An 8,537-nucleotide genomic window follows, 5' to 3' on the forward strand; every position below is an offset into this window, starting at 1 on the left:
AAGGGCTGAACTGCGGAGGAGGAGAGGCCACTGCCCCCATATCCAACAGGCTGACTCTGAGCAGGTGAACAGCAGAGAGCAGGAGTTGCCATGGGGCCGCTGAGAGTTAGCAATGTGACCTACCACGTGGAACATCCTTGACACACTCAGAGTCTCATTTTGTAACCTTGGTAGCCAGGGAATGTCCTCCAAACATGCTCATGTCCTTGAGGTGATCCTGCTTTGCAAAATAACATGCTTGGGAATCTGCTTCTGGACCTTCTTGCCAGTTACCTGCAAATGACCCGTATCCCTCAGCAGATATTCTATAAAATGGAGCTCACGCCTTTATTCTAGATTCAGTTCTGTAGCATAAGCTCGACTGGATTCACTAGCATCATTAAAACATTTTCTCACTTCTCAAGACGTGCTACTTAGTTTTTCCCTGCTTTTTGGTGGGGATTTCTGCAACATAATTGGATAAATATTTTCCACAAGTAATGCACATCAAAATCACTCGGGACTTTAAAAAAAAAATAAAGATTCCAACTCCACCCCCACTACACTAGAGTCCCCAGGGCAGCAGTGCCGTGGATGATCCTTAAGGGACTCCTCTCCTGGGCACCCTCCAAGCTGCCCTTGCCACCTTGTATCAGAGGGTCTCTGTGCCATCATGATCAGGAAACTGTCTTACCCTCCACCAGCAAGAGCAAGTTCAGACACAGAGGATGCCCCATCATCCCCCTCCTCCCCTGTGGGTTGATGTTTTAGCCCATTCAAGCCAAACAGGAGCCCTGGGGCCTTTATAGGCTGATAAACTCCTGACTTCCTCCTCTGTTTCTCTGCCCTGCCCTTCACCCAGCCTCCTTTCATTCTTTCTCTGGCCCTTCAAGATCAAAGCCAGCAAACCTGGAGATACCTAACGCAGGCTCCACTCTGGAGCAAGCCAGAGGGCACTTAAATTAATCAGAATGAAATTTATGTTATATATGTACACATACACGCACACATAACCTCAGTATTGATCACCACCTCTCATTTGATGCCACAGGTGCATTTCCTTCTTCTTTTTTTCTTTTTGAGTCACAACCTTCAATGCACAGAGGTTACTCCTGGCTCATGCACTCAGGAATTACTCCTGGTGGTGCTCGGGGAACCATATGGGATGCTGGGAATTGAACCCTGGTCGGCCGTGAGCAAGGCAAACACCTTACTCGCTCCAGCCCCTCCATTTCCTTCTTGACCAGTTCACACAGTTTAAATCCTTACTTAGTAGCAGCAAGACTTCAATTTAGACTCAGAACATTATCTCCAGTTCCTTGTCTGGAGGAACAGTTTTAGTTATATTTATTTTATGAACCGATAAGAGAAATAAGGAAGTTAATATATATGAAGCACTAATAAGGTTCCTGAACATAGTATGTGATATCAGTGCTACTCATTATAATTTCCTGCTGGAGGTCACTCTTGGTCATATTTTAAAGTATTCCTAGCTGGATGCTGGAAATCATTCCTAGTGATGCTAAGGGTGCCATATGGTGCTGGGTATCAAACTTAGGATTCCTACATGCAAAGCCTACCCTTTGGTCTTCTGTGCTACTGTGCTACTTATTCTTATCACCAAGAATGAAAAAAGTGTGTGTGTGGGGGGGGGGGGGGGAGGGCAGGGTTTCCCTAGGGGGATACAAAACACACACAACCACATAGCAGCTACTGTTGGTTTAGTGCATATCCTAAAGCATCTCTAATTTCCTGATACTCTGAGTGCTTCCTAAAGCTTTCCATTCCTGCTTTTCCCTCCCTTGAGTCTAATCAGGCAGGGGTTTCCTCTTGCTAACTCTTCAGCTGAAGTTCACCCAGTCCCTGAACCACTCATTTCTAGGTGGCGCTCATGCTCAGAAAGGGAAGTTACTCACCCACATTACTTCGCCCAGCTGCATTTATTTTCCAGGAGAGATCGTTCAGGAACCATTTTCCCTGCACTCACTGTGTCAGTAGCTTCTCCCAAGTCACAAACAAGAGCTGATGGCACTGTGATGTCTCCAGGGACAGCTTTTGTGCCTCAGATGTGTAGATATTGGAGATCATCAAATCCAGTTTCCTCATTTTCCAGTGAGGATTGAACCCCCACCTAGCCAGGGCCCCACAATTTATTGGTGGTAGCAAATGGTTGGCTCCAGCTTCAGACACCATGCTGAGACCATGCACTTCTCTCCTCTGCGTGTCCTAGAGCATCTTAATTATGTATTGATGAATTTGAAATTTTTTTTTTTTTTTGGTGGTGGTGTGGGCATTGGGATATGCTCAGTGGTACTCAGATCACATAGGGTGCCTGGGAGCAAACTTTGTTTGGCTGTGGACAAAGCAAATGATTTAACCTCTGGATTATTTCTCTGACCTGGATTGAATCTAGGGATAAAAATTAAAATTGGCTTTATAAGCAAAAGGTTGAGAGTCATGATCACAAATCCACTTGACTAAGTTTCCAGTGCTAGATTTTTTTTTTAAGAAAAGGTATTTGATTTGTTTGTAATAGATGGACATGGAGAATATCTCGTTGAATGAAATGAGTCAGAAGGAGAGGGATAGACATAGAATGATTGGACTCATTTGCGGGATATAAGAAAACATAATATGAAATCAATACCCAAGGACAGTAGAAACAGGGCCAGGAGGAATGGCCCACAGTTGGAAGCTTGCCCCAAGTGCTGGGGGAGAAGGCAGTTGGTATAGAGAAGGGACCATTGTGACAGAGACAGTTGGAAATGATCACTCTGGATAAGAACTGCGTGCTGAAAACAGGTAAAGGGACAAACATGATAACCTCTCAGTACCTGTATTGCAAACCATAATGCCCCAAAGGTGTGGGGGGAGAGAGAGTGAGAGAGTGAGAGTGACAGAGAGAGAGAGAGAGAGAAAGAGAGAGAGAGAGAGAGAGAGAGAGAGAGAGAGAGAGAGAGAGAAGGAAAATGCTTGCCATAGAGACAGAATGGGAGGAGGGTGGTGGGAGGGAAACTGGGGGCATTGGTGCTAGGAAATGTACACTGGTGGAGGGATGGATATTGGAGCACTGTATAACTAAAACCCAACCACAATCGGCTTTGTAACTCTGAATTTCACAGTGATTCAATTTAAAAAAATTTGAGATAGTTGGTATATTCAAATTTGGATCAAACCTAGGTTTGGTACCCCATATAGTCTCCCAAGCCCACCAGGAGGGATTCCTGAGCACAGAGCCAGGAGTAAGCCCTGGTGTGGTCACACACCCCAAATTAAAATATATAAAAAGTATTTAAGCAGAGCATAGAGGGTGAATTTAACATATAGCTAAAAATTGCCCTAGCCACCACAAAGTCACCTTGACAAGACCATCATGGAAGAAAGAAGGAAGCATTTTCCCTCTTGACAATATGTCAAGTTCATGAACTCGGTATTTTAGTAAGTTTACAAATAGACACATCTGAGACTGTGCTTGGTGTTGTATTTCTGTTCAAAGAGAAGCAAATGCATTTCTCATCTTTTCATCTGGATATCTGCCAGAAACCTCAGCTCCACCCTGGAGAGAAATTGCTTCAAATCAGAATCCTTGGATGTAACTTGGTCACCCTACTCCCAGATTCTGTTAGTGAGTCACTGGCAGAAATAAGAGGTGATATGGTCTCCAATAAGAACCAGCCCCCACTAGACACCAGAGCTGGTCCATGGAGGGGCCCCAGGCACGTGGTTTTTACTTGGTCCCAGCCTGCGGGGGTTGATGGGAATGACGCTGCGTCTGTAGAGAAGAAGTTTCCAGCTCCCAAGGGCTTTGCTCCTAGCAACAGTATGAGCTCATCCTCCTGCATCTCCCTAGTGGGCTGCTGAGTCACCCCGTGCTACTGCAGTCTTAATGACGGGATCTTCCAGGGGCACCCCTTAAGCAGGCACCACCTGGGGTCTTCCTGCCTTCTGAGTCTCACAGGTGAAAAACTCAGGAACCTGCTTCTTAAGTTTTTATTTCCCCCAAACAATATCATTGTGGATCCTAACTTCTCTCGAGATTGTGATTTTGTCCTTTCAAAGTGGAAGTGAGTCTCAGGAAGTGGGGAAGTGACTCAGTGATAGAAGATGCCATGCAGATGACAGGCCCCAGGCTCAATCCCTGGCACTGCAAGAAGGCAAAACCAAAGTGAAAGTAAATATCCCTGCAGGAAATACTATATCAATGAAATAAAAATAACAATGAAATATCAATAGAAATAAAAATATCAATGAATATTACTAAGTGAAAGATGTGCATTTGAGAAGACTAGGTATGGTTACAATGATGTGGCAATTCTAAAAAAGGAAGAAAAAAACCCTAATCCAGACAGCAAAGAGTTGGGTGATTTCTAGGGTTTGGGGGTCAGGGAAGGGATAAAGAGGCAGAGCAGGGAGAACTGTTTTCCTTTTTATTTTTTTATTGAGATAACACTGGTTTACAAGACTGTGTTTAATATTTATTTGTTTTAGGGCTACCATGTTACCATATCACAAACCAATATTCCTCTATCTCTATACATTAAACTCTTACATTTTTTTCCTTTTTACAGAGCTTTCAATAACAAAAAAATTTTTTTTTGTTTTTGTCTTTTCTTTTTGGGTCACACCCAGCAATGCTCAGGGTTACTCCTGGCTCTGCACTCAGGAATTACTCCTAGCAGTGCTTGGGGGACCATATGGGATGCCAGAAATGGAACTCAGGTCAGCCGCATGCAAGGCAAACACCCTACTCGCTGTACTATCGCTCCAGTCCTCAATAACAGAGTTTTATGTATTAATTATCCCATCTGTGTCAGGGATCCCTCCAACAAATAGCGTAAGTGTGCCTAGAGCTGGAAAGATTTTTGTGGCAGTGAAAATACAATGTGTGGTATTATTAGGATTGAACACCTGTGTCCATACAGACCCACAGAATCTACAACACTGAGGATGAATCTCAAGCAGCCATGACCTTGGGGATTAGGCTGTGTCAGAGTCAGTAAAACCCTACCACTGGGCAAGTGATGCAGATACTGTGTGTATTGGAGCAAGGGCAAGAGCGTTGCATGGATAAGAGACAGGTGAGTGTGAAATCTCTGTGCCTCCCTCTCAGTGTTGCTGAATTTCTTTTTTAAAAAATCCCCTCAAATCACAGAACTTTCATAAAGCTAGACATAAAAATATGATCTTGATTAATAACCTGTCTCCCATCCCTTACCGCCACCTGGTACAGTTTGGGATTAACTCCGGGGGCCTAAGGAAACATCACAGATCAGCCCAGCAGCTTCTCACTGAGCACATTGATGCCAAATATGTGCGTCCAGGGCAGGAGCGATAGCATAGCAGGTAGGGCATTTGCTTTGCATGACGCCAACTCGGGTTTGATTCCTCGGCCCCTCTCGGAGAGCCGGGCAAGTTACCGAGAGTATTCCACCCACACGGCAAAGCCTGGCAAGCTACCCATGATGTATTCGATATGTCAAAAACAGTAACAAGAAGTCTCACAATGTAGATGTTACTGGTGCCCGCTCAAGCAAATCGAAGGAGGACAGTGCTACAGTGCTACCCTCCCACCAATGTGCCCAAATTACAGACTTTCAAATTCCCTTTTCCTGATTCAAAAGCCTGTAGCCAATCCTGACTGTGCCTCACCTCTTTCTGTCTCTGTCTCTGTCTCTCTGTCTCTGTCTCTGTCTCTCTCTCTCTGTCTTTCTCTCTCTCTCACACTTACACACACACACACACACACACACACACAGACAATCTTGGAGGTCACAGACAAGTTCTCCTACAACAAGCCTTCTCTGGAAGTTTTCTTTCTTTCTTTCTTTCTTTCTTTCTTTCTTTCTTTCTTTCTGTCTGTCTTTCTTTCCTTCTTTCCTTCTTTCTTTCTACAGAACATGTGAGTCCTTGGATTACTTCCCACTGATCCGAGTAGCTCCTAAAATCTAGCAGGGCCGTGGTTACTGGCCTACATGGTTGAAGTTTGAGGTCTCTACAACTGTAGATATACAACCTATCATTTTTTTTTCTTTTGCTTTTTGGGTAATACCCGGCAATGCTCAGGGGTTACTCCTGGCTCTGTGTTCAGGAATTACTTCTGGAAGTGCTTGGGGGGCCATATGGGAGGCCAAGGATTGAACCTGGGTTGACCAAGTGCAAGGCAAATGCCTTACCTGCTGTACTACTGATTTGGTCCCAAAAGTAATCTTTTTTTTTGCTTTTTTGGACATTTAACATAGCTAAGTTCATCTGCCTCTTCTCTTTTTAGCAGCCCCCACCCCAGCCCCCAAGAGAAGTCCCAGTCTCCTTTGAATGAAACTTTACCAGGCACCGTTTCAACACTCACTATATTCCAGTGATTCCTACATTTCCTTGCTCCCCACATGCCAATATCTTCTGCTTCTCTCACTTCATGCCTTTTCTTGCCATGTGGTGGAATCTTGTTAAGTATAAGTTGGTGATCAAACTTGGCATTGATTTTGCATCTGGGCTTCCTCATTCCAGTCTCGTTTCCACTCCCTCCTACCCGCAGAAGGTCAGCTATGGCATCACTCAAAAATCCTCCAAATTGTAATCAATTAATATGAACAACCTTATGAAAGTAAAATTTAAAAACTAAAAAGAGGGGCTGGAGCAATAGCACAGTGGGTAGGACGTTTGCCTTGCATGCGGCTGACCCGGGTTCGATTCCCAGCATCCCATATGGTTCCCTGAGCACCACCAGGGGTAATTTCTGAGTGCAGAACCAGAAGTAACCCCTGTGCATTGCCGGGTGTGACCCAAAAAAGCAAAGCAAAACAAACAAACAAAAACCCTAAAAAAACAAAAGCCTTCAAGGGCTCCTTATTGCTTACTGAGTAAAGCTTCTGTTCTACTGTGGTCTTTTCAGCTTTTTCTCTTTCAGTAGATATGAATCAAACAAAATGACTCACTTTTCATGTTTTCCACACAAAGTCACCGTCTGTTTCTCGCTTTTACCCATGTCTTTCTATTGAAAATGTCTTTTCAACCTCAAGGCTCAGCAGAAAACTTTCTTCTTCCTAGTGCCTGACCTCTGAGCTGGAGAATCCCACATGTCAAATACCTTAAAGTCGACCTCGTACTGCAGCCATGTGTCTAGATTATGTGATGCTTCCACTAGTACCTTTGACTAGTACCTTTGGCAGGTGCTTTGACTAATACCTTTGCTTTTCACCTGCACACATGTAAAAGCAAGAGATTCCAGATGTTATTTCCTAGAACAAAATTCTCAATTGCCCTTGAGAAAGCTCTAGGCTATAGCACCCAGACCTAGAGACTTGTCATTGTGATGGTTTCTCATGTTCTCTTTTTCATCTCTTTAAGGTTGTGTCTAGTAGTGATGTTTCTATGTTAAGCTCCTCTGACTTGTCTGGCTCTGCGTGGTGGCACTCTGACTGCCAGGCAGCAGCTATATTGTTAAGTACCACTCACTTTTTTTCTCCTCAGTTGCTCGCCCAGAGATCTAGCTGTTCCCCCAGGTGGGAGGTGCCAAGGGGTGTGACTAGGCAACAGTTCAGTTTGCTTACATCATTGAAGAAGCCCTGGGGCTTAGGGTTGTGTTGATGTTCAGAGATGGGTCTCTGAGGAGATGCTCGCCAACCTTATGTTTGCGTGTAGCTCTCCTCTCTGGTTCTCCTGCATTCACTGGCCACGGCTGTGTGAGTGCTGACTCCATCAGAGCTTAGAGCAATGGTCTTCCTGCTCACTGACATCTCTCTAACCTGGAAAGACATCCTTTGGCTCCTGTCTTCCATTCATTGCACTGACATTAAAAATGTGTGTCATATCACAGTATAATTAGAGATGACATTTCAAACACCAATAAACCATCCAAAGTCACATGTCTAGCCTACTACTACAATAGTAACAATCAAGTGCAGACTTGGAGATGCATGTGGCTGTCGTGTTTCAAGGTGGGGTGAAGCCAGGGTGTAACTGAATAAGCAAAAGTGAGAATGAAGCACTTCAAAGGGAAGTTGGGAGGGACAAAAAAAAATTAACTCAGGACAATTATAGGCAGACAAAAGGGCTGTCTGAGGGGCTGGGCCAAGCCCTTCTTCCTTAACATCTTTTCGGACATTGTTCCTTTTCCTTGCTTTCTCTCCCTCTCATTTGTTTCTCTTTGCCTGCTTCTATTTCAGTAATTGGCTTCCTGCTGGATGAGACTCCAACTCTCACCTGAAAAGAAGGATCACTGCTTCTGGGGGCAACACCCAGCCTCCCAGTTATCAAGAATGAGAGGCAACACCCATCACCACCTAACCTAAACAGCCAAAAGCGAGAGGACGCACTTCAACAATACGGGAGCCTAGCCAGGCCCTCCTCATCCCCCACAGAAATCGTTTCAGATAAGGTTCTCTGATCACTTACGCTGTTGAATTTCTGGCAGAAGAACTGCTGTTAAGGGTTTAGGTTCTGTCGAGAAGGAAGAGAAGAAGGAGTGGCCTGATGCCTTGTACCCCATTAGCTCTTTTCTAGAACTTTCTCTCTGAGCTGACCCAGCTCTTCTGGAGGATAGGCTGGTCTGTAAGAACCAT

This window comes from Sorex fumeus, unplaced genomic scaffold (assembly GCF_029834395.1).
Source record: "Sorex fumeus unplaced genomic scaffold, SorFum_2.1 ptg000007l, whole genome shotgun sequence".
Classification (NCBI taxonomy): domain Eukaryota; kingdom Metazoa; phylum Chordata; class Mammalia; order Eulipotyphla; family Soricidae; genus Sorex; species Sorex fumeus.